General features: G+C 41.5%; 1 protein-coding gene across 2 annotated transcripts in view; it reads right to left on the reverse strand.

Moving 5' to 3' along the window:
• The window catches only part of STXBP6 (syntaxin binding protein 6), a 112,842-nt gene that overhangs the window by 56,061 nt on the left and 29,348 nt on the right, over positions 1-27,433 (reverse strand). The gene's annotated exons all lie outside the window — the stretch shown is intronic.

The following is a 27,433-nucleotide window of genomic DNA, read 5'->3' on the forward strand; positions in this document are numbered from 1 at the left end:
AAGGTAATGCATGCTATATGCCAGCAAATTTGGAAAACACAAGAATGGCCATCAGACTGGAAAAAAATCAACTTATATCCCCATACCAAAAAAGGGAAGCACTAAAGAATGTTCAAACTATCGAACAGTGGCACTCATTTCACATGCCTATAAGGTAATGCTCAAGATTCTGCAAGGTAGACTTCAGCAATTCAGGGAGCGAGAATTGCCAGATGTACAAGCTGGGTTTAGAAAAGGCAGAGGAACTAGGGACCAAATTGCCAATATCCGCCGGATAATGGAAAAAGCCAGGGAGTTTCAGAAAAACATCTATTTCTGTTTTATTGACTATTCTGAAGCCTTTGTCTGTGTGGACCATAACAAATTGTGGCAAGTTCTTAGCGGTATGGGGATACCAAGTCATCTTGTCTGCCTCCTGAAGAATCTGTATAACGACCAAGTAGCAACAGTAAGAACAGACCACGGAACAGCGGACTGGTTTAAGATTGGGAAAGGAGTACAGCAGGGCTGTATACTCTCACCCTACCTATTCAACTTGTATGCAGATCACATCATGCAACATGCTGGGCTTGAGGAATCCAAGGCTGGAGTTAAAATTGCTGGAAGAAACATTAACAATCTCAGATATGCAGATGATACCACTTTGATGGCTGAAAGCGAAGAGGAACTGAGGAGCCTTATGATGAAGGTGAAAGAAGAAAGTGCAAAAGCTGGCTTGCAGCTAAACCTCAAAAAAACCAAGATTATGGCAACCAGCTTGATTGATAACTGGCAAATAGAAGGAGAAAATGTAGAAGCAGTGAAAGACTTTGTATTTCTAGGTGCAAAGATTACTGCAGATGCTGACTGCAGTCAGGAAATCAGAAGACACTTAATCCTTGGGAGAAGAGCAATGACAAATCTCGATAAAATAGTTAAGTGCAGAGACATCACACTGACAACAAAGGTCCGCATAGTTAAAGCAATGGTGTTCCCCGTAGGAACATATGGCTGCGAGAGCTGGACCATAAGGAAGGCTGAGAGAAGGAAAAAGCTGCTTTGGAACTGTGGCGTTGGAGGAAAATTCTGAGAGTGCCTTGGACTGCAAGAAGATCAAACCGGTCCATCCTCCAGGAAATCAAGCCGGACTGCTCACTTGAGGGAATGATATTAAAGGCAAAACTGAAATACTTTGGCCACATAATGAGAAGACAGGACACCCTGGAGAAGATGCTGATGCTAGGGAGAATGGAGGGCAAAAGGAAGAGGGGCCGACCAAGGGCAAGGTGGATGGATAATATTCTAGAGGTGATGGACTCGTCCCTGGGGGTCTTGACGACCGACAGGAAGCTCTGGCGTGGGCTGGTCCATGAAGTCACGAAGAGTCGGAAGCGACTAAACGAATAAACAACAAAACCATCATCTGGCTTTTATATTATATTTATGCTTATGTCATATTCGTATTTATATTTATTAGAGTATTTTAATGTTTTTATCTTTGTTGTAAACTGCAGAGTCCCCCCTTTTGGAGGAGATGGGCGGTGGCTAAATTTAATTAATTAATTAAATAAATAAGATAATGTTAACCAGCATTCCCAGTGAATTCACAGTTGATTAAAAAGTGGTGAAGGTATAGACAGTTTTCTTGGATCCAAGTATAGGTAAAGAGGGACAATGTGCTGAAGAATTAAAGAGGACATTAATTTTACAGAGGAAGGCAATTACAAGCTTAGGCAAGATTTTGAAGGATATGGATATTACTATGACAGCAAAGTCCAGAATAAATAAAGCAATTATCTTTCCAGTGGTAACAGAGAGCTCTGACAGCTGGTCATTAAGAAAAAAAATAGAAAGAAAATGAACACTTTTGAATTATAGATCTGGAGATGTTTACTAAGAGTACCATGGGCTTGTAAAAGAAACCGATTAATTAATCCTGGGACAATAGTAATAATAATAATAATATCTTAAGGTTATGATCACCAAGCAGAACCTCACATACATTGCACATATGGATGTGAGCAGATGATGGACTAGGAAAAAAAATGCTTGGTAAGGCTGATAAAAGTAGGATAAGGTAAACAGAGAAGATCAAAGAAATCACAGAACTCTCCTTGAAAGAGTTACAGAGAAAGGTTGAGATGAAAGGCATGTTTGTCCAGTCATTAGGAGTCGAGCTGACTCAGTGGCATCTTACTAATGAAAACCTGTGACCCGCACAAATGCCTCTGACCAGTGACATGCTTTAGATATCGTAACTTGCATTATGAACAAACTTGTCAGGAGCCGTGAATCCAACAAAACCTTTACGCTACAGATGTGCTCTTTAAGGGAAATGCAGGAGCTTTAGATGTAACTTTTATTATAACTGAAGGCATCTGCATTAACAATTCCAACTTCCTGGGATAACGCATGAGTCTCTTCCACACCACCCAGTCCCTCACAGCTTGTAGGTGCTGTGTGAAGACTTTCACTTGATCTTCTGTTTGGCCTGGGATGGTGATACGTAATTGGGCATCATCAACATACTGATGATATTTCATCCCAGTGGGATGGCAGCTCTCCCAGCAGTTTCTTACAGGTGTTAAATAGGAGCCCTTAGGCACCTCACACTGAAGAGCTCAAGGGCTTGATCTCTACTACCCCATCAACACTGAATGGAAGTGCCTGCTGAAGAAGGAGCAGAAGCACTCCAAACAGGAACCCCAATAGTCAGTCCTCATAGGTGGTCAAAAAGGATACTATGGGTGATAGAACTGAAGAGACCTAACAGGACCAGGGGGAGTGCACCACCCCCATCCACATCCCACCACAGATCATCCAGAAAAGTGAACAGTGAAGTTTCTGCCCGATGCTCAGGTCTGAATCCCAACTGGGAAGGATCCAAGCAATTGCACTTTATCCAGTGTCCTTTGCAACTGCAGGCCAACCACCACTGTTACTATTTTTCAAAAAACCCAGAATGTTAGAGACAGGATGTTTTAATACAGCTGGGTCAGATATTGACTTCTTAAGGATGGGGTGCACTATAGCTTCTTTCAGGGTTGGTGGCATCACCCCCTCTCTCAAGGTCACTTTTACCACCTCCTGTACCCAAGCTGTCATCCCTTGTCTGCCAGCAGGGCCATGGATCTATTACAGGTAACAGAACTCGTTGCATAAAGGACTTTGTCAGGATGCAGCATCCTGCTAGTGTCTATGATGGGTTTTATAGTATTTGATTTTAGTATTGTATTAGCAGGCTTGCTTGTAGTGGCAGCTTAGGAATGTTGATTGGAATTGTTGAGACGGCTGGGATAGCTCCAAGGTCAGCTAGCTGGCGTTATCAGTGTTTGTTAGAGTGAATTGTAGCTGGGAGTGAGAAAAAATGAGAGAGAGAATTCAGTAATTAAGGAGGGGCTGGCACGGAGAGGGCAGTGCTGGGATTTTGGTAAAAAGGAATTGTGTGAGCTTTTCCTCAGTCAGATCTTTGACTTGGCCTGATTATCTGTATTAATAAAGACCTCTTCTGCCTCATCTGATTATGTGTGATTGAGAGACTCTGAATTAATAACTCGGAACCAGTTCATCAGACTTTGTCCATTTCCTTAGTTATCGCAGGCTTGAAAGAGTTCCAAGCGAACTTTGAAGAATATCATCTTATGAAACCCTGACCATTTGGCGTCTAACTACAAAGAGGTATGAGTGATTTTGTCTGCAAAATGCCTAGTAAATAGTCACAGCAACCTATAAGTGGATCTTCCAACCCAGCAGTCCCCAAAAAGGTGTGGCACATATTAAATAAGGCCACTGGCTGGCATTCCACAGATGAAGTAAATGTGGACAACTACTAATGCTTCACCGTCTTTACTGCCATGTTACAGGCTCAAAATTGAGCTTGTACAGGTAGTCCTCACTTAACGACCATTTGTTTAGTGTTGGTTTGGACATACAGCAGCACTAAAACCCAACTTACAACTGGTCCTCACACTTACAACCGTCACAGTGTCACCGTAATCACGTGGTTGTGATTCAGGTGCTTTGCAACCGATTTGCATTTCTGACTGTCGCAGTGTCCCATGGTCATGTGATCACCATTTTGGACCTTCCCAGAAACCTTCCAGCAAGCAAAATCAATGGGGAACTGTGTGATTTGCTTAACAACCATGTGATTTGCTTAAAGACCTCCATAAAAATGGTCCTAAAATAGTTGCTTAATGACCACATCACTTAGTGACTGAAATTCCGGTCCCAACTGTGGTCATTAAGTGATGATTACCTGTACCCATCTCTGGTCATTTTTGCTCTTTATTTTTCACCAGCATTATTCCAGGCATCTCCTCAGGCAGTGCATCACGTAGGCATTTCAATTCTTCCTGACTTTTCACCAATAGTTATTTTTAGGTAGTCTGAGAAGCTTCAGTACCTATGTTTAGCCTAAAAACAAATTATTCCAATCACCCTTAAGCCATCATTACAAAGTATGTATAATGCTAATATTACAATTCAGAGTAAATACAATCTCTTAAGTATTAGTAAGGACATAAGCTAAAGAAAACTAGAGAATTGGTAGAAATACCGGTATAAAAACTACTGGAAAAATTAGATCAAACTATTCTTAGTTTTGTGCATAAAAGGGAAAAGGATTTGGGAGAAATCACCATCTTAGATAACTGGGATTGGCTATAGAGCAGTTTTTCAATAAATCTGATTTATTACCTTATAGATCGTGTTTCATGCCTTCCCCTTTAAAGATTTATAGACATCAGGACAGAGGCTGAATAAGCCAGGTCCTAGATACAGACTCATTACATCTAAATTATAGACATTTAGACAACAAATTCTAATTAGATGCCATCACATTTTCCATCTATTTTAAATTAGTATGAATGGACTTGAGCAACAGAACCTTCCAGAATGTATGTACATATGCATTTATTTGCTTTATATACTACTTCTCTGTTCTGGGGAATATTCCGGTTAGCTATAATATGTCTGACTATAGCTTCCAGAATTACCAACCAGCAGAGCAATCCTGTCTTCTCTACTTAATTCTAATATTGGGGGGGAAAAACCAGTGCTTATTATGAACAAACTATACATTCTAACAGTAAGGCTTCTGCACCATTTCTTTCCACAATTGGCAATAGTTCATAAAGGGTGCAACTTCCATCCTTTGGTGTCCTCTAGGTCGAAAAGTCTAAGAAGCAGTGCTTTATAACATCATTTCCATGTAAGATAACTTGAAGAATTTCTAGAAAATTATAATCTTTAATTTTCCCCAATCTAGGACTCCACCTGAATATGCTTGAACTTCGCAACAGGAAAATGTCAGGTTGAAGAAACTGACTTAAGTACTTGCCATTCATTAAAAACCAAACAAAAACTAATGCATACTAAGCACAAAAAACAGAAACTCCACTCAGTATCCTGAGTGTGCTAGTATACTAAATATATATCTAGTGGGAGACAGAGACAATATGTTAGTTTGGAAGGTACTCTAGATTAGTTCCTAAATTTCAAAGAATAGCATGAACATGCGTAGGATGCGTAGGATAAAACCTAGCTTTCGTCATGCTTATGACATATTGGCCAAAATGTACTAGAACTAATAATGTTTTTACAGTTAGTAGGGAATGCTGCATATAACATGGGTATGACTAAGGCAGCTAACCTAGTAAGTACCTTATATATCTTAATAATAAGTGTTATGTGAGAGACTTCACTTACCAAAGCCATGATGGTCAGCAAAGGTCAACATGAAAGATTACAACTTGAGGTGCATGAACAGTAAACAGTACAGATCGTGAATTAACAAATGGAATGAAAGAAATAAAAATAAATATATTTTGTGTCTGTGAAGCTAAAAGAAAGGGGAAGGATATAATAAAACTGAATGGAAGTGGTTTGATCTTCAGGAGTGTAATTGTGGAAGGCATACAGGAAGTGAAACTGTAGATTTAATTATGAATGAAGGGATGAAATTGTATGTCAGAAGTTATTAGTCTATGTCACTTAGGTTGTTCTTGGTGTGTGTAAAAATAGGAATCCATAGGCTGGTAATAGTTACATGTTACACTTCAGTGAATGGTGATAAGGGAGGAACCAGGACTGAGGGAAAACTGCAATATTCTGAATAAATGTGATTCTAGGAAGGAGGGAGGGAGGGAGGGAGGGAGATTATGAATGAGACCAATGTGGATGGGTGTGTGGGAATGAGTTGACAGTGCAGGTAGTCCTTGTTTAGCAACCACAATTGGGACCGGCAACTTGGTCGTTAAGTAAAGTGGTTGCTAAGTGAAACATCACTATTTTACAATCTTACTTCAGCTTTCCTTTGTGTCATGTGCGCCGTTTCAATGTCTTTGATGCATCGTAACGTTTCGCATGTCATTAATTGGATGCGTGTCTCAGTTGTCTAGGGAGGATGGGAACCATTATCTTTTGGCTTTGCTTTGGAATGTATTTGTATTATCTACTGCGCTCAAGGTTACTTTCCCAGGCTAGCAACTCTGACGATTGCTAGCACCTGTGCCGGGCGGGGCTGTTACGAGGGAGGCGGGATACGTTTGAAGCAAGGGTTTAAGTTTGTATTTGGCGCGCTTTTGCTCATTCTCAGCTTTCTCTGTATTTGTCTCTAGTACTTTAATAAATCAGATTTCATTCAGCATCCTCTTGTGAGTCTGAGTATTTGGGGCTAGGGCAATCATTACATAAAGCTGAGAATCTAAGTTCCTAACTCCGCTGGCCCCTGTCCAGGAAAGACAAGCGTCTAACCCTGTGAGGGAGAGAGCCCGCGATGACTGAACCCGACATCATGATGATGGAGGAAGGGGAACCGGACTCGACCGTGAGGCAGTCCGGCCGACCGTCCCAGGGTGGGGAGCTGTCAGCCATCCGAGAGGAGGCGAGCTCCGAGTCGGAGAGTGAAGCCGGGGGGCTGAAAACGGCCCCGGAGACCACCGTAACTTCGCCGGGCGAGCTGCTCACCTGGGATGAGACCCAAGGAGATGCCACGGCAACGGGGGGTCCCTCCTGGAGGCAGAGATACCCATTATCCCCCAACGTGGTGCAGGTGCAGCCAACGGAGGGCTCACCCACTCCGGATCGGATCCGAGTGTTGGAGTCCAAAATGGATTCGTTGGAAGCTATATTGAAACAGCTGAGCTTGGATGTGACCTCGTTGCGAGAGGTCCGGGAAGAATCAAGCCAAAGGCATTCAACCCCCTCGTCCCAGGGGCTGTCCCCGGAACGGCGACGGGTGGTGCGGAGGCGCGAAGGGGACCAGTCGGTCCAGATGGAAATCGCAGCATCGCCAGGGCGATCGCCCCGGGGCCCCGTGCCGCTCCGAGCCAGGGAAACACGAGCCGCGGCAGCACCGGTGGTGGGGCGCAGCGCGGTGGGAGGCGGCATGCGAGACTTCCCTGTTAAGTTTGATGGGGATCCGACCAAACTCTCGTTCTTCCTGACGAACGCGAAAGCCTACATGGAAGAATGGGGGGCGTTTTTCCAATCGGAAAAGGCAAGGATCATCACCATTGCCACCAAACTGAAGGGGAGGGCGGCAGACTGGTATGTCCAGATGTGCCAGTCGGAGGCGCCTGAACTGGAAAGTCTCGAGGAGTTCCTCGGGGCGTTGAAGCAACACTTCGAGGACCCCTTAGCAAAGGAGAGAGCAAAGCGAGCCCTGAAGGAACTCAAGCAGGGGTTCAGATCAGTGGCCGATTATGCTTTGGAGTTTAAAGCGCTAGCTGGGAAGGTGGGTGACTGGTCCCAAGCAACCATTATCGAGCTCTTCAAGGATGGCTTGAATACAGAAGTACTACGCTGGTCCCTGGGGAGGGACGACCCATACACGCTGTATGAGTGGATCCTGCTGGCGGGGAGGGCTGAACATGCCCAGGAGATCTTTGCCCAGCGGAAGACCGCCAAGTCGGGGCGGGAGGTGAAGCCCAGCCGCCCATCGACCACCGGGGGGAAACCGGGACAACGACCCTGGGACGAGGAGCGGGAGAAGCGATACGCAAAAGGCTTGTGTCTGAGATGTGGTAAGGAGGGGCATCGAGTGGCAGCATGCCCAAAAGCGAAGGTAGAGGAACGGCCCGGAAAACCGCCAGCAAAGTCCCCTGCATTGCCGAGGAAACAGAAAGCTGCGGTGGCTGAAACCGAGGGAGACGATGTGATGTTCTTCGAAATTGAGGGGGAGACCGAAATCCCGCAGCCGGCGGGAAACGCCAGCCACCTGCTCTAAAGGGCGCCGCTGGGCAGGTGGTAGAGGACGGGCGCGAGCCTCCATCGGTGAGTGGCACTTACCGCATACTCATGGTGAAATTGAAATTGGGCTCCCAATCCAAGACTGTGGAAGTATGGGCCATGATTGATTCGGGGTGTTCCCGATGTCTTATGCACCCCGACGTGGTGGCAGCTTTGGAGCTCTCCACGTTCCCTTTACAGCGACCCATCGCTTTTACTCAATTGGATGGGTCCGTGGCAGGGGGCAAACCGGTCACCCATTTTACAGGGCGTGTAGCCTTGCAACTGGGCAGTCACCAGGAAGGGTTATCTTTTGTAGTGGCTCCGGTTGGGGGACCATTGGTGGTGTTGGGGGTACCCTGGTTGGTGCAGCAAAATCCCCAAATAAACTGGGTCTACCGAACTATCACGTTTAGGGATGGATTTTATCAAGCGGCAGAGGGGAAGGGTGCCCCAGAGGAGATGGTGGGGGTTGCGGCAGCTGCGACTCCGCCTTACCCGGCCTCTCCTCTGGAAGGCTTGCCGGCTGAGTACAGGATGTTTGCTGATGTATTTGGTGAAAAGGAAGCTGACCAGTTGCCTCCCCATCGAAAAACGGACTGTGCCATAGAACTGCTACCCAACACTCAATTGCCTAAACCAAAAATTTATTCCATGACGCAAAAGGAACTGACTCTGTTGAGGGAATTTGTAGACAAAAATTTGGAGCGCGGATTTATTGAGCCGGCGAATTCACCCGTGGGGGCGCCGGTTCTTTTTCGCCCAAAAAAGGACGGCACATTGAGACTTTGTACGGATTTCCGCGGATTAAATGCCGTCTCAATTTCCAACAAATATCCCTTGCCATTAATAAAGGACATGTTGTCACATCTGGCCAAGGGCAAGATCTTCTCTAAACTGGATTTAAGAGAAGCCTACTATCGTGTACGAATCAAGGAGGGTGATGAGTGGAAAACTGCATTTAATTGCCCGTTGGGAGCCTTCCAGTATAAGGTGTTGCCGTTTGGGTTGGCTGGGGCCCCTGGGGTATTTATGCAATTAATCAATGAAGTTTTGCATGAACATCTGTTTAAAGGTGTATTGGTGTATTTAGATGATGTATTGATTTATACGGAAACCATGAAAGAGCATGTAGCTCTGGTAAAGAAAGTCTTGTGTAAACTCAGATCTGCTGAATTGTATGCAAAGCTATCAAAATGTGCCTTTCATCAGACCCAAATTGACTACTTGGGGTATAGGATTTCTGATAAAGGTATAGAAATGGACCCTGCCAAGGTGCAGGCTATCATGGACTGGGAGAGTCCCCGCACCCGCAGGCAACTTCAAAGTTTCTTGGGGTTCAGCAACTACTACAGATTGTTCATCAGGGGTTTCGCTGAGATTGCCTTGCCCCTAACGGAGCTGCTTCGAACAAAAGGGGTGGGAGATACTAGGAGAGTCAAAAATCCCGGAGCGCTGTTGAGGTGGACGCCCGCTTGTCAAACGGCGTTTGAGCGGCTGAAAGCAGCGTTCGTCAAAGAGCCCATTTTACAACATCCTGATCCCTCCAAGCCTTTCGTGGTACAGGCAGATGCCTCCGATTATTCTATTGGGGCATTATTGATGCAAACAGATGAGGCAGGATGCCTCAAACCCTGTGCCTATCTATCCCGCAAATTCTCCGAGACTGAGAGACGTTGGCATGTTTGGGAAAAGGAGGCATTTGCAGTGAAAGCTGCCTTAGAAGCTTGGCGGCATCTATTGGAAGGGGCAAATCATCCCTTTGAGGTCTGGACTGATCATAAAAACTTGGAGGCTCTTAGTACCCCTCGAAAACTGAGCCCTAAACAGGTTCGTTGGGCTCAATTTTTCAATCGCTTCAACTTTCAGTTCAAATTTATTCCAGGGAAAAAGAACTTCTTGGCCGATGCCTTGTCCAGGCAACCTCAGGACTCTGGGGCGGCGCCAGATGTGGTGAGCACCCTCTGGACGGCGCCCCAATTGGGCATGCAGGCTGTGACGCGAAGCCAAACGCGCGCGCAGCAACCGCCTACCACAAGCGCTGCTCAGCCAAGCACTTTGTCAATTCCCTCCCAATTGCAACAAAAGTTTCTAAAAGAGCTAAAAACTGATACTTGGTTGCTTGCGAATAAAGATACTGTTACTTTTGACAGAGGCTTCGCTTGGAAATCCGACCGCCTCTACGTTCCTGAAACCCTCAGGAAAGATGTGTTAACACGTTCCCACGATGACAAACTCGCAGGTCACTTTGGCTTTGTGAAAACCCTGCACCTCGTTCGGAGGCAATTCTGGTGGCCCACATTACGCAAAGATGTCAAGGACTACATTGCTTCCTGCACTGTCTGTGCAATGTCCAAGCGCAAGGTGGGCAAGCCCCAGGGATTGCTGCAGCCGGTAGCAACCCCCTCTTCCCCTTGGGAAGAAATATCCATGGACTTTATTGTAGAGCTCCCACCCAGCCAACGCAAAACGGTCATTTGGGTGGTCAAAGACTATTTTTCCAAACAGGCTCACTTTATTCCTTGCGTGTCCATTCCGTCGGCACGTCAATTGGCCCGCCTGTTCCTTGTACACGTGTACAGGCTACACGGATGTCCCTCCCGCTTGATTTCGGACAGGGGTACACAATTTACCTCACAGTTTTGGCGGGCTTTTCTCAAGCTGTTAGGCACGAAGCAAGCCCTCTCCACGGCTTGGCATCCTCAAACGGACGGGGCCACTGAGGCTGTTAACTCTACTCTGGAGCAATACCTTCGCGCTTTTGTGAATTATCAGCAGGACAATTGGGTAGACCTCTTACCATTTGCTGAAGTGGCTTACAACAATGCAGTGCATCAAAGCACTGGGCAAACCCCGTTTCGAGTGGCTCTGGGTAAAGACTTTGTACCTATCACTGATCTCCCACAACCTCCTGCCAGTGCAGTCACTACAGATGATTGGTCAACACAACTGGCTGACTCTTGGCCAATGATTCAACAGGCATTGGCTGATGCACAAGCAGATTATAAACTGTATGCTGATCGGAAGCGTGCCCCACACCCTGCATTCCAAGTTGGGGACTCGGTCTACCTTTCTACCAAGTTTATCAAATCTGCACAACCTTCAAAGAAACTGGCACCTAAATTTGTGGGTCCTTTCCCAATCGTTGCTCAGATTAACCCTGTGACTTTTAAACTTGACTTGCCTCATAACCTGAAACGCTTACACCCTGTTTTTCATTGCAGCTTACTCAAACCGACTATTCCTTCTGATCGCTGGCATCGGCAACCTCCACCCCCCACCCCCATCATGATTGATGGTCAGCAACACTTCGAAGTTAAAGAAATCCTCGACTCTAGACGCCTTCGCAATACTTTGCAATATTTAGTTCGTTGGAAACATTTCCCTCATCCTGAGTGGGTCGCTGCATCTGATGTGGCTTCCCCGGTTCTGGTGGCCCGTTTCCACTCCGCTTATCCCTCGAAACCTGGTCCCTAGAGGTATTTTTAGGGAGGCGGTATGTCATGTGCGCCGTTTCAATGTCTTTGATGCATCGTAACGTTTCGCATGTCATTAATTGGATGCGTGTCTCAGTTGTCTAGGGAGGATGGGAACCATTATCTTTTGGCTTTGCTTTGGAATGTATTTGTATTATCTACTGCGCTCAAGGTTACTTTCCCAGGCTAGCAACTCTGACGATTGCTAGCACCTGTGCCGGGCGGGGCTGTTACGAGGGAGGCGGGATACGTTTGAAGCAAGGGTTTAAGTTTGTATTTGGCGCGCTTTTGCTCATTCTCAGCTTTCTCTGTATTTGTCTCTAGTACTTTAATAAATCAGATTTCATTCAGCATCCTCTTGTGAGTCTGAGTATTTGGGGCTAGGGCAATCATTACACTTTGCTTTACAGACCTGCCAAGGTCATAAATGTGAAGACTAATCACAAAGTTACTTTTTCACAACTGTCATAACTGTGAATGGTCACTAACTGTCACTTTTGAGGCAGTTGCTAAACAAGGGCTCCCTGTATAGAAGTGACTCTGCCTTTTGGAGGCCCAAGAATGAATGAGACTAGTGACTGTTTGGTATTTGCATAAAAAACAATTGTTTTGCATTACATGATTTAAGCATAAGTCTATTCATATACGTAAATATATACAGTACATGGCAAAGAAATCAATATAAATCTAAAACCATGACTGATTTGTTTGTTTATGAGGAAAGATAGTAGAGAACACACTGGTGGTGAGATGTTCTGAATTGGGCACAGTGTCAAAAGTAGATACTGGGGGAAAATGAACATGAAAAAAATGCAAGGAACTGAAAGAAACTAGAGTGAAAGAATACTGCAGGAAAAGAATGAGCTCCATATGAATTAAACAGAGATATGATTGATACAAACATGTTTTTAAAAGCTAGAGAAGGAGATAGTGGCAAACCATGTAGACAAAAGGTGCAAAACAAAAAACACAAAGGAGAAAATATTAAAATTAAAAGTGGCTGAAAAAATGTAGAGCAATTTTGATGGAAATATATAATTACTTTAGAAGCATGAGAAGGGCTAAAAACTCCAGCAGAATGAACAGAATTAAAACTAAAATAATAAAAGTTTTGGGGTGAAATTGAAATGAGACAATGTTAGTGCACAAGAAAAAAATGATAGGGAAAAAACCCTTCATAAATGCCGTGAGAATGTTAAAGAAGGTAAGACAGCAGATATAGGTGGCTAACTAGAGAAATGCTAAAACACACTAAGGCAGTAGCTGTGCAACTACCTGATGACTGGAAGAGTACTGTTATTGTTCCCCTCCATAAAGAAAACGGTAGCACGAGTGAATGCAAGCCTTCAAGAGAAATGGGTCTTTTAAGTAAGTCTTGGAAGGCTTTTCATGGTAATCTGATGATTGTGATGAAAAAGACAATCACAGTTGAGGCAAGTCTGATATTAAAAGCAAGGTTGTCCCATAAGGTCAGATCCATGGATGCCATTTCTAGGATCCAAAGTGCCAGGTTGCTGAGCATCGATTAACTCCAACAGAGTGTTGTAGGAGAACAAAGCTGTATTATATTTTAGCCCACGAGAAATAAATTTAGACAGTCCAATTTACACAGGGCTTATAAATAAAATAGCCTCTGTATTGGCTTGAAAAGCATAGCTGCTTCAGGTCTAGTGGACAGAACTCTGCTTTCTGCCAAGCCAGAAGATGTGGCCAAGTTCCTTGACAGGAATTACTTATATGTGTGCTTCATACTTGCCTGAACTAGCTTATAAAAGCAGCTGGACCAAGGCTATTCCCTGTAAGACGACTAATCCAGAACGTTAAAGCATTCTCTCAAAACTGAGCCTTGAATTTCACTTACCTTGATTATGTGCCATCAAATCAGTGATGACTCTTAGCAACCATGTAGCGAGACCTTCTCCAGGATGATCTGTCCCAAACTTAGCCCTTCAGGTCTTCTGAGTCCACTCATGGCTGTTGTAATCAAGTCCATCCACCTTCCTGCCCAATATCCTCTTCTCTTTTTTTCCCAGCTTTCCCAGCATTATAGAATTTGCCAAAAAGCTAGGTCTTTGCAAAATGTGTCCAAAAATTATAATTTGAGCTTGGTCATTTGTGCCTTGACTGAGAACTCTGGACTGATTTGTTCTAGGATCTGTTTGTTTTCTTGGTTATTCATGATTTTCTCATGAGTTTTCTCCAGCACCAAAGTTCAAAAGGGTCAACAATCTATTTATCCTGCCTACATGATTCTGATCCTTGCAGGAATAGATAAATCCCAACATCTGAATATCTATCATGACCCAAAGCAATATTTCTTCCTTTATTGTTGATATTCAATCCTAAAAAATATTCATATATCTTAATTATCAACTCTGAGGCTGGTTGCTGTACCCATTGTCACTACTTTGGTCTTCTTTATACTTAATTGCAGTTCCATTTTGTCACTGTGCTCCTTCACTTTCATTACTAGAGCTTGCAGATCATTTGCATTTTCAGTTATTAGAGTAGTGTCATCATCACCATAGTGCAGGTTATTGATGTTTCTTCTTCCGATTTAAAAACTACATGGATCTTCTTCCAATCCATCTTTCCTCAGTGTATATTCAGCACATAGATTGAATAAGCAAGGAGGGAGCATACAGCCTTGTTTCACTTCTTTGCCAACCTGGAGCCATTCGGTTTTGTGATGTTCAGTACAGATGATGAGTTTCTGACCTGGGTTTAGGTTTCACAGGAGGACAATGAGGTCTTCTGGGATTCCCATTTTTCTAAAGACTTCCCATAGCTTGCCATGGTCAGCACAATCAAGGGCTTTTCTATCATCAAACTGTTAATCTCCTCTTCTTCTCCATCAGTTGTTGGAGGAAAAACTTGGATAACCATCATATTAAAAGTCTATCCACAAAATCAAACTGATATTATTTGGTCATTGAACTGCATTGTACCCAAGTACTGGCTTTGCTATATCCTTCCTGACTATGAAAGCAACACTATTCCTTCTTTATTTTTCATGTCCTGAGTACAAAACAGTATAATCTTCCAAATGAAAGTGTCCAATTCTAGTCCATTTCACTCTGATGAGTCAGTGTGAAGTCGATTCATTTCATCTTTCACTGTGTTGAGTTTTCCCATGTTCATACTTCATACGTTCCATAAAATTCTGTAATTGCCTTTGCAGATTTGGGTATTCTTTTCCCTCATGGCAATATCAGCACCTAGATGTCTGGAAGGCTTTAATCTCACTACATCATAAACACAATTAGGATTCTGAAAGATCCTCACCTCTCTCTCACTTACTTGTTGAGAGCTACTTGCACTAAGGGGTCCAATCTAACATTATATGTATTGTCATTCATAGTATCTTTTCTATCCATGTGGGTTTTTTTGGTAAAATACAGCAATTGTACCATTGACTTCTCCTGTGCAATATGAAAAAAAATGCTTTTGCCATTATCACTAAAGTGATATTTGACAGCAATACAACTTCCTGTATTGCTGTCAAATATAGGTGCCTCTTGCTTTAGCTGGGCAGCTGGGATGGCCTTCACAACTTGGGTGACCCTGTTGGGAATATATATTTTTGGTGTACATACTGGGGATTCTTTGTTCATCTTCCCAGACACACACACACACACACACGATTGGGCAATATAGCAGGACTTTATGTGGCTCAATTATTTTACTTGTGTATAAATCACATTCTTTGATAGCTAATTATTTTTTTCCTTATGCAAAAGGCAGTACTGATACATTCCTTTAAACACAATCATAAGAAATATATCTTTGGGAAGACATTATATAATCAGTAAATAAGTAACTATTGTTTGACACAACTAACCAAAGTTCTAAAGCTACAAAATTTTCAACATCATCTGTTTACTTTAAAAAATGTACAGGATTTTATATATCTACGCAAGATCCAGCTCTGGTTTTTACTGACAGATTTAAGAGTTTGCTATTAAATCAGAATAATAAGATTAAATCTAATTCTAATACAATCTCTTTCATAATTAGTGCACAGTTACTACAAGGAAGGAATATGTGAGATCCTGCTAAAACAATATTTTACAGTTAATATTTTAACTGAAAGTTTTATTTAATTATAATAAAATGTTATTTATTGATTGAAAGAAATTGAACTATCAAGTGTCATGTAAGTCAGAGTACAAATAAAATTATTATTATTACTGTTCTCCATTCTATAAAAAGTCTTTAAGGTCTGCAAGCCTTCAGAAATGCTGAAGGTATGTTTAAAACCCATGTATCAAACTAGTTGCATTATCTTCAATTCAAATTTACTCACTGAGATCACAAGAGAAAGTTCTCAGCATGAACTGTTTCCTTTCCTCCAAAAATCATGACAAATGGGAAGTAGAAAATTACATTTCACAATAAGTAGGAAAAATTAAGTCTTCTTAAAAAAATTAAGAAATAAAATAAGAATTAAGAATAGGCATACCCAAACAGTGAATGAATATCCTGCTGCTAATTAGCTGTGAGAGTGGATGGTGATGACAGAAGACTTTTTGGCAAGTGCTACAGGTTTTGACTGACATGCCTCCAAGCAGCAGTCAGTCTTTTCCTGCTGTTCTCAAGTCCACTTCTACTGGACTAGATGCTGCTCACAGCATGAATAGAATACTGCTACTTTTAGCTGCCCAGAGTCGTCAATGAACGAGATTGGGCAGTGAATAAGTTTAATACATACATACATACATACATACATACTTTTCCATTACTCAAGTTATGGCTCAGGCTAATTAATTAGCAAGAAACATCTGAGTTTTTACATCAAAAAGGCTATTCCACTGACTTGATATCTAGCAATTTTATATACATAATTGTGGGCAGCATCCTAGTTCAGAATGGCAAAACAGATATAGTAAAAACTAAAGATTTTCCTTTTTGCCAAATGGTAAGGATTTCTAGAGCAGCCATCCCCATTTACAAACTCTACTTCCAAAATATATTTATAAAATCTTTAAAAGGCAAATGCTCAACTCCAAACATATGAACTTATTACTAAGAAAGAAAAGTTTTAGTACCCTCTGATGTTCCAAATTTTAGCCAGAAGAGATAGGAATCCCAGATCTCCAGCTTTCCAATTTTCCCCCCGAATCAGCCATGATCTAGACAAACAGAGTGGCTTAGTATCTTTCCTCCCTCCTCATCCTCTTCCTTCCGCTTGATCATAAAATCTCCCCCCTTGGTCCCACTGCGGTTAACTTTTAATTAGGAAAACTGGATACCTACATCAAAGGAAAAAATATATATTCATTACGGAAAACAGTGTGAGAACAGAGAATTGATCCTGAAGACCGGATATCAAAATGTTGCTCTCTACCTACAATTATTACTGTCAAATACTTTATTATAGACAGCCTTCTCATCTAGTTGGACTCCTTAGGTAAGGTATTGGCACCTCCCTGCCTATATGAACCAGGATGTCACACATCTGCATGGTGCACATACCCTACATTTATATAAACAAACATGTTTTTTTCCCTATGACCAAAATATTGGGAGGTTACCAAAGATGTTTGGGACCAGCAGTCCTCATTCAGCCTAATTCAGCAATTCTACTCAAGTGGACTACGGCAGTGTGCTCTACATGGGCTGCCTTTGGGGACAACCTAGAAGCTGCAACTGATACAAAATACAGTGACAAGATTATTGGCAGGACAGCCCTGTCAAATACAGAATTATGCCTAATATTAAAGTTGCTGCATTCATTGCCATTAGGCTTCCAGTTCCAAGTGCTGGCCATTATTTTTAACGCCCTAAACAAATACAGCACCAGGATACATAAGGCAATGCCTTGTCAGAATTGAATTCACTTGTCTAGTCTGGTCATTGAGAAAGGATCTACTGAAAGTTCCCTCCCCTTGTGAGGCTCCCAGGGCATGAGTGAGATGGCACGCCTTCTCTATAACAGCCCTCTCTCCCCAGAAGGAAGTGCAGCTCCCTCTTTGTTGCAATTCCAGAAACAGGTTGAAATAATTTTATTTCAGTCCTAGCTGACTGACGGTGGGTACCTATCTTGGGTATTACTGGGCTTTTATATTTGCTATTTTTGTCTCTGTGGTTATTCTGACACTTATTATTATGTCTTTGATTTTCTGTTTGCTGATGTTGTATGCCACTCAGAGTCCTTTGTCACTGAGGATTATAAACACTGTAAAATAAAGTAAAGTAAAAGTAATCTGTGGAACCGATAAGAAAAGAGATTACTTTTGAACCACTATATCTTTGTGGAAAGCACATACGTTAGCTCCAGGGAACCTTGAAAAGTTGTTTTTGTAGGTCAATCTCCCTGTCCTAGAACTGGGAGCACAGCCCATAAATCTGGACAATTTGAGACAATTAGCACTACAAGGATTATTTTTACATTTTATTTAAGGTATTTCTATTATTTTCTCTTCAAGTGGCTCTACCATGCAGCATATAAAAATGAGGTATCATAAAAAAAAGAAAGAACATATTAACATAAGCTGTGTGAGAAATAAGCCAAGAGCCAGAGGTCTCAGGGTAGTGATATTAGTTATATCATAGAATCAAAGACCTGGAAATGACCTTACAGTTATTTAGTTCAACTCCCTAATCAGTGCAGGATTCACCAGAGTGTCTCTGACAAATGACCATCCAGTTTCTGTTTGAAGACGCTCAGCAAAGGAGAACTTAGCAATTCATGCAGCAGCCTACTCCACTGGCTGAACATTCATACTGTTGGCAGATTGCTGGGAAAGCCTTTGGCCCAGGAGAGATCAGAAAAGTCACGCACCAGGCATTTCTATAAAAATAATTTTATTTACAGAAAGCAAAACGAAAGTAAAACATATTTAAAAGTCTTGGGCTCTCAGTGAGAGCAGCTTGACTCTCTACATGTCTGCACAGTAAGGAAACAGAAACAGAAACAAGTCCAGGCAATTTCCTCCCCCCCAGGTGATGCAACCATTAACACGTGAAAAGGAGACAATTAAATTCAACCTCTTCACCCGGCCAAAATCATTAGTTACTATAGCAACCTTAATCTGTAGTAGGAAACATTAACACTCCCCTTTTTATACTACAGATTAAGATGCAAACCAATTGCTTTGTCAACTCTTTGTGTCTTGGTACAGGAAGAGGTTTGGTTAAAATATCAGCAATCATGTCTTTTGATTCACAATATTTTAATATTTCTCCTTTGCTTATCATATCTTTGATATATTGATATCTAATATCAATATGTTTTGTTCTATTTTTGCAGGCTTCAGATTTTGCCATAGCAATGCAAGCTTGATTATCCTCATAAAAAGTTATAGGCTGGTTCACTTCCATGCCTATGTCTTTTAACAAATGTTTAAACCACATAACCTCATTACAGGTTTGTGTTAGAGAATAAAACTCTGCTTCTGCAGTGGAAAGAGCAACAAGTGTTTGTTTTCTAGAATGCCAGCCTAAGCTAGATCCAGCAAATTGAATTAAAATCCCAGAAGTGAATTTCCTGTCACTGACATCTGCTCCCCAGTCAGAATCGGCAAAAGCCTGCAATTTGTCTGTTCCAGAGGCATTTAGCTTCAGGCAATAATTCTTTGTTCCTTGCAAATACCTCATTAACATCTTCAATGCTGCTTTTCCAGTAGATGTAGGCTTCTCTACCTGTCTACTTAAAATGGCCACAGAATTTGAGATATCTGGGCGAGAATGATTTGCAATGTACAGTAAACTTCCAATTGCAGATCTATATTTTTCTGCCTCAGTTAATTGAGTTTCTCCTATATCTTTTTGAAAATCTGTTATCATCGGAGTAGAGACTGGTTTACAGTCTTGCATATCAAAATCCTCTAGGAGCTTTTGAATTTTACTATGTTGGTTTAACAGAAAACTACCATCCTTCTCCCTGTGTTTTTCCAAACCTAGGTAATTTGTCACAACTCCAAGGCTTTTTAATATGAAATGGCTTTTCATTCAGGCTTCAAAATCAAGCCTTTTTCTGTTGATGTGAACAGCAGCAAATCATCAACATAAATGCACAGATACATACAGCCTTGTTTATCTTTCTTCATATAGACACACGGATCTGCCTTTCCTTTTTCAAAACCAAAATTCTGCAGTTTTTCATCTACTTTTTGGTTCCAGGATCTAGCAGCTTGTTTTAACCCATAGATTGACTTCTGCAGTTCACAGACTAGATTCTCCCCTTTTTCATAGCCAAGGGGTTGCTGCATGTATAATTTGTGGTCTAAATCACCATAGAGAAATGCAGTTTGAATGTCATAGTGGTGAACTGACATTCCTTTCAGTGCAGCAACTTTTAACAGTAATCTAATTGATTCACCTTTAGTAACTGGTGCAAAAGTCTTGTCAAAGTCTAAATCTTTCCTCTGAGTGAACCCTTTTGCAACCAACCTTGCTTTATATTTTTGGATTTTGCCATCAGCATCCCTTTTCAGTTTGAAAACCCACCTACAACCCAGACAGCGTTCATTGGGAGGTAGATTTACCAGTTTCCATGTTTTATTTTCTTTCAAGGATGCTAATTCCTGTTGCATGGCAGAATGCCAATTTTGTGCAAACTCAGGTGGTAAAGCATTCACTTGTTCTAAAGACTCAAGTTCTGTGAATATGTGAAAAGCCTTTACTGTTTCAGCCTGAAAACGTGATGGAGGAACGCCTTTATTACTTCTCTGAGATCTGCGAGGTAATACAGGGCTTAAATTTTGACTCCTATCACTTTCCTGAGAAGCATCTGTCTCATCAGATAGATCTTCAGTTTGCTTTTCTGGTTTAATGTCCTCATCAGGCAAAAGATCACCATCAGCAAGTCCTTGCTGTTCTCTTGTGGTGGTCAGATCAACTGGAGAGCTAGAGTTTAATCTCCCCCAGTTTTGTTCAGCAAAAGAAGCGCTTTTGCTAATTATTAATTTCTCTCCCATTATGAACCTGTAGCTCCTTTGGCTTTGTTCATAGCCAACAAAGATGGCTTTCTTTGTTGTGGGGCCTCCTTTCTCTCTCTGCTGTTTTGGAATGTGAACCCATGCAGTGCTACCAAACACTCTCAGATGGTTTACCTTTGGTTTCACACCATAAAACAAATGGAATGGAGTGTCCTGAATCACAGAGTTATACAATCTGTTTTGTACATAAGAGGCAGTAGATATGGCCTCTCCCCAATACTTAAAAAGATAAATGTGAATCTTTTAGCATGCATTCCATCGCATTTTGCAACATTCTGCCTTTTCTTTAGCAGCACCATTTTGCTGAGGGGTGTAAGGGTTAGAAAGAATTTGTTCTATCCCTTTTTCCACTAGGAACCTTCTGAATTTGTGAGAAAGGTATTCTCCTCCTCTTCACATTGGAGTGCAGATACAGGCCTAGGGAATTTTCCATTTGCCCATGTCACAAAACCTTTAAATTTCTCCAATGCCTCATCTTTATGTTTTAAGATGTAGATAAATGTGTATCTTGAGAAATCATCAGTGATGGTCATTGCATACCTTGCTTGTCCAAGACTTGGAGCAAAAGGACCAATAATGTCAGAGTGTACAATTTCCAAAGGTCTAGTTGTAACTCTGTCACTGTGCTTACTCACAGGAGATTTTAGTGTTTTGCATTCTTTGCAAACTACACAGTCTAAGTATTTATCACAGAGTTTTATCTTTAGGTCAGCACACAGCTGTGGCATTTGTGCTATATATTTGAAATTGGCATGACCAAATCTCCTGTGCATCAGGTGTACACATTGGTCATGATATGGAGTGTTGCCAACTGCAGCCTTGCAGCTTGGCTTCCTTGCATTTTGCACCATGTACAAGGAGTCTTTTAATATACCAGTAGCACACAATTTTCCATTTTTACTTATCTCACAACCATTTTTCTTAAATGTTATGACATAGCCTGTTGCAGCCAATTGTGCCACAGATAAAAGGTTTGATTGTAAATTTGGCACATACAACACACTTTTACAGTTTCTCCCAAGCAGGATAAATACAAGTCACCTTGTCCCATAATTTTGGTCACAGACCCATCAGCCAAAGATACACTTTGTCTTTCAGTTTTAGACAGTGACACAAAAGAGCTTTTACAATTACATAAATGACAATTGGCCCCAGAATCTAACACCCATACATCAGAATTACCCTTCTCAGCAACCTGTGCAATTTGGGTTGTCTGAAGAGCCTTCTTCTGTGTTGCCCTTGTGTTCTTCTTCTCTGTCTTTCTACTCTTGGGTCTCAAGGCAGTCTTTCTGCAAATGTCCAGCTGAACCACAAGTGAAGCATCGCTGGCTGGCTAGCGCTGTGGCCTCAGTTTCCTTTCCCTTGTTTTCTGGTATTGCAGCTTTCCAGAAGAGATGGGGGGGGATCTTTCCTCTCTCTTCTCCCATTCAGCGAGTAAGCGCTGTGTAACATACGATGGGGTGACGTCTGCTTCAGGCATAGCCTCCAGAGTACAAATCAGTGTGTCCCACGTTTCATTCAGTGAGGACAGGAGGATATATGATTTTGTGAGAGGTGTAAATTCCATTCCTCTCTCCTGCAACTCAACAAACAGCTGCTGAATATAATGCAGGTGCTCAGGAAGGCTATCTCCTTCTGCAAGGTAGGCTTTGTACAGCTTTTTTGTCATGGTAACTTTACTCCCTGCTGTTGCCTTTACATACAAGTCTCTCAAAGCATCCCAAAGTTGCTTTGCAGACTGCATGCCTCACACGTGGACTAGCTGATTGTCCTCAACTCCCAGGATAATGGTGGCTCTAGCCCGCTCATCCTGTCTCAGCCATTCAGCACTGGGATTTTGGGGGTTTTGCTCACCAATTGGCAGCCAAAGATTCTCTCTGCGAAGATACATTTCTATCTTCAGGGCCCAATTCAAATAGTTGGCCTCTGATAGGCGCTCCAGAGGCATCGCTGAGGGCTGGGAGGTAGCCATGGCTTCTTCCTTCTTTTTCAAGTCACTTCAGCTGGCTTCTTTGTCCTGTAGACCAGCAGTTGCTGGAAAATCTCCAGGCAGCTCCAAAGAAAATCTTCACAGGTCTTTGCTACCTGCCTTTAAATTGTGCATGAGGTGTGGAGCTTTTCTCTCTTTTCTCTCTGGGTTTTACTGGGCTTACTGGCCTGTTTACTGGGCACATAACCTGTTGGCAGATTGCTGGGAAAGTCTTTGGCCCAGGAGAGATCAGAAAAGTCACGCACCAGGAATTTCTATAAAAATAATTTTATTTACAGAAAGCAAAACGAAAGCAAAACATATTTAAGTGTCTTGGGCTCTCAGTGAGAGCAGCTTGACTCTCTACATTTCTGCACAGTAAGGAAACAGAAAGAGAAACAAGTCCAGGCAGATTCCTCCACCCCAGGTGATGCGACCATTAACACGTGAAAAGGAGACAATTAAATTCAACCTCTTCACCTGGCCAAAATGATTAGTTACTATAGCAACCTTAATCTGTAGTAGGAAACATTAACACATACAAACAAGGAGTTCCTCTTGATCTCTAACCTAACCCTCCTTGTAGTTCTAACCCACTGGTTCTGGTCTTGCCCTTCAGGATAACAGAAAAATCTTTCCCTCTTCTATGCTTAGATATCTGATGACTTTAGATATCTGAAGACTGTCATCATATATCTGTAGGTTAAATATACCCAGATCCTTTAACTGGTCCTCATTGGCTGTTTCCAGACTCCCTACCACCTTGGTAGCCTTCTCAGAACTCAGTTTAATTTGTGATTCTCCTTATTGAACTGCAGTGTCTAAAACTGAATACAGTATTACAAGTGGGGTCTGACAAGGACAGGGTAAAGTGGAACAGTTACTTCCTATCATCTGAAGTCTATGCTCCTGTCAATGTACTCCTAGAAAACATCTGTCTGCATTACAATACTGGCTCTTGTTTAACATATGGGCAACAAGGACACCTAGGTCCCTTTCAAATGTATACCTGCCAAGCCAGGTCTCCCCTATCCTATACTCCATCCTATACTAGTGCCTTACATTTTTTCTACCCTGGTGTAGAACTTTACAGTTCTCCTTGTTAAATTCTATCCTTGTCAATTTCCGCCCATTGCTGAAGCCTGCCTAGATCTTTTTGCCCTCTTCTCCAAAATATCAGCCATCCCCCTCGGCACTGTGTAATCTGCAGATATGTTAAGTATTCCCTCAACACTCTCATCAAAATCATTGCTAAAAATGACTTCCACTTGATGCATCCCATCATGCTGAAGTGAAACCATTAACAAGCATTATTTGGGACTTATAGCCAACTGTAAGTTCATCTAACAGTATTAGCATCTGGCATATATTTTATTATTTTACTAAGGATGATATCATGAGAGACTTTGTCAAAAACTTTTCTCAGATGCAGGTACACTATGTCTATGTCATTCTCTTGATATATTAAGGTAGTAACTCTGAAGGAGATAAAGTTGGTCCTGCATGATTTGTGCGCAACTCACTCATATTGGCTTATTTTTAATTGAAGCAGCCCTATCCAAGTGGTCACAGAAGTGCGGAAAAATAATTTGTTTGAGGACTTTTACCATTATACTTTTACAGGCTGGTAAGCACTGCTTTTTTTTTCCATCAACTTTATTGAGATTTCAAAATACAATTAAAATACAAAGTACAGAAAAGCTTGAATAAAGAACTAAAAGAAAAGAGAAACTAAAAAGTGCAAGAATAGCTAAGAAGATACAAAGAAAGTGATTTCCGACCTTCTTCAACACAGATATAAATGCATTTTATGAAACCTTAATCTCTTACTCTTAACTAAACCTTAATAAATATTATTTCTATTAAAAGACAACACTTTAATTATCAAAACCCAAAATCAGGTTGGCAAGCATTGCTTAACAACTGCAATATGTATATGTTTCAACAACAGCAGAGGAGGCAGTGGAGAAAGAGGGAGAAAAATCCATCTTCAAGCTAGAAAAAAAATCTTGACATGGACAATTTAATAAACTTCCAGTGTTTCTTCACAGCTTAGAAACATATAGAAGAATCTCTATGGAGAAGGCTGCCTGCACTCTTTTAAGTTGGGATAAATAATATTCTTTCCCTGTCTTTTCTAAAGTAATAATTTCATCTCTTGTCAGCTACTCTTAACTTTTAAATGTACCCAGAAATGCCCAGTATCAACAAAAAACAAGACCATGTAGAAACCACAGACAACACATACACACTAAAGCTCAACAAACCAACAAAACCAATATGTATATTTAAATGTACTCTGGAAAATACTGTAATGGTCTGGTTGCCCACAGGTTGCTCACTAAACACACACACTAACAAAATCAACAATAAAATATTTGAATTTACAACTTATAACCTAGAAATCTCAGTGGCATAATACACACACTGCATTTGCCTAGTGGCTACCTGTCTGCAAAAGAAAACGTAACACAAAGGAGTACATACAGTACATACAATATAATCTACAAACTCAACTGCCCTATAATATTGTATAACTTGCCTACCAGGCAGTCAGACAGGCAATCTTCATCAGTCTTATATTTGGGATAAGCTACCCTGAATCACCCCTGAATGCAGCACCTAACCTGACTTGGTGACCAGTGTTCAGCTGCAGCAACATCTGCCACTGAGCTTGCATTTAGAATTAATTGCTATTTTCCTCTCATCTCCATCTTATCCAGCAGAGACAGAACATTTTGAAGAAGACAAAAAAAAAAAAAAAAAGCCAGTCACAGCACTTGAAACAGCTGGAATATGTCAAATATTCCATATAATAATTGTCATGAGTGAGGATGGCGAGCAGGGGGCTCCCATCCAGGCTGTAAAGCGCATGCGTAGTACTGAGGAATTAGGTGGCCATTCAAAGAGACACAGATTGGGCCCGCCTTAGTCTTTGGGGTTTATATGTCTGGGTTTTCCCACGCTTCTTCAGTTTGTTAGGATTCTCTGTTATGTAGCAGTAATAAAACACTAGAGACCTATTCCTTGTCTCAGCGTGGTTCCTGGCTGTTAGGACAATAATGTTGTTTGAAATTATTTTCTTTGTTCTAATGAAAGAACAAAACCAGTGCATTTGTCTCAAATTGATAACACGTTGGTTTGAAATACTTAGTATAGCAGTTTTGAACTGAGAATATTAAAACATTCCTAGTTTAGGAGTACTTTTGGACTCAGTATTGCCCTGGATAACCAAAGAGCTGCTCCAACCACTGGTGCCAATGCCATTTGCAGTAGTGGCTCTTCACAACTAAGCCATAACTTAGCTGTGTCCAAGTTAAATTACACCAATGCACTCTTCATGTAGCTCTATGAAGAACATTTGGAAATACTAGTTAAAATACTGCAGCCCCATTGCTTTCTGTTCTACAACAGTCTTTGTGTGTGTGTGTGCGTGTGTGTGTGTGTGTGTCTTCGAGTCACTGTTGACTCCGGGCGACTGCCTGGAAAAGTTCTTACAATTTTCTTGGCAAGATTTCAGAAGTGTTTTCCCATTTCCTGCTTCCAAGATCACCCAGCTGGCTTTGTACCTAAGGCAGGACTAGAACTCAGAGTCTCCTAGTTTCTTGCCTGATGCCTTAACCACTACACCAGACTGGCTCTCACAACAGACTTATAAACATGGTTTGGCCATGATACTTGAAATATAATCTCTCTCCTCATGAGTCTTCTGGTAATTTATAATCTCCCTCAAAGGCCCAGTTGGATGTTCCATCAGCAAGAGAGTCCAGATTGACAGAAACAGAGTTTTTTTCTGTAACAGCACGTAGGCTGTGGAATTTCCTTCCTATATTAGCCCAATCTTTTTCAGATTCAGTCATGCAGTTAAGGCATTTTAATCTGTTTTGTTTTTATGAGTCTGATTTAATAGTTTTGAGCATCACCTTGGGAAATGCTTTAGACCAGAAAGGTAGTTTATAAAACAGCTATTTTAATAAATATAGTGACTGCCGCCATCATGGCACAGTATGCAGCACATATCAGCAACATGGGCAGCCATCCATCACCAAAACAACTCTAAAATACTCTAATATGGATTTAAATTTTTTTTTTTTTTTTTTTAAATGGCCAAAATCTTGTACAATTTCAGCTCTGACATGAGCTCTACAATGAAGATTCTGTAATTCTCACAAGGGTTACCAATTTTGCAAGATTTTGGGTGGGGGAAATGCCAAGGTAATTACTGAGGACTTTGCAATGACACTACAAGGCTGAAATGATTGCTGACTATTAGCATGAGTAAGTACTCAAAGCCAAAACAAAGTAAGAAAATAATATAAAAACTGAGTTTCTGAATGAGCTTAAGGAAGGAAAATTAAGAACCATTTCCCCCATCACAATTTGATTAATGACTTTTTTATTCTGTTTCTATTTATTTGTTTTGTTGTGAACTGTTTAGAAATCTTCAAGATAGGGAAGGTCTACAAATATTGTAAATAATTTAAAAAATGATGCTGATTATGCCTCTCCAAAACTTGAGTGTGACAGAAATTGGGGAAATCTCATGATAAATTGATTATGAGGTTAAAACAAGGCAGGTATTTAGGTCAAAGGCTGAAGGCAACATAGGATACCTAGGTAGTATCAACAAGTAAACTGTCTCAGGTTTCTCTTGGGAACCTATAATACATGAACTGGAAGGCCCATTAGTCTTTATAAGTATGAAAAATGTAATTTAGAATTTCTTACTAAAAGAGGATACCTTTATATAACTCTAGTCTCTATGAAGTTAAATACTTTCAGTAAAACACTCGACCCTTGAATTTTTTGTATGTTTTAATTTTCATAATTGGCTT

This window comes from Candoia aspera, chromosome 1 (assembly GCF_035149785.1).
Source record: "Candoia aspera isolate rCanAsp1 chromosome 1, rCanAsp1.hap2, whole genome shotgun sequence".
In the NCBI taxonomy this organism is placed as follows: domain Eukaryota; kingdom Metazoa; phylum Chordata; class Lepidosauria; order Squamata; family Boidae; genus Candoia; species Candoia aspera.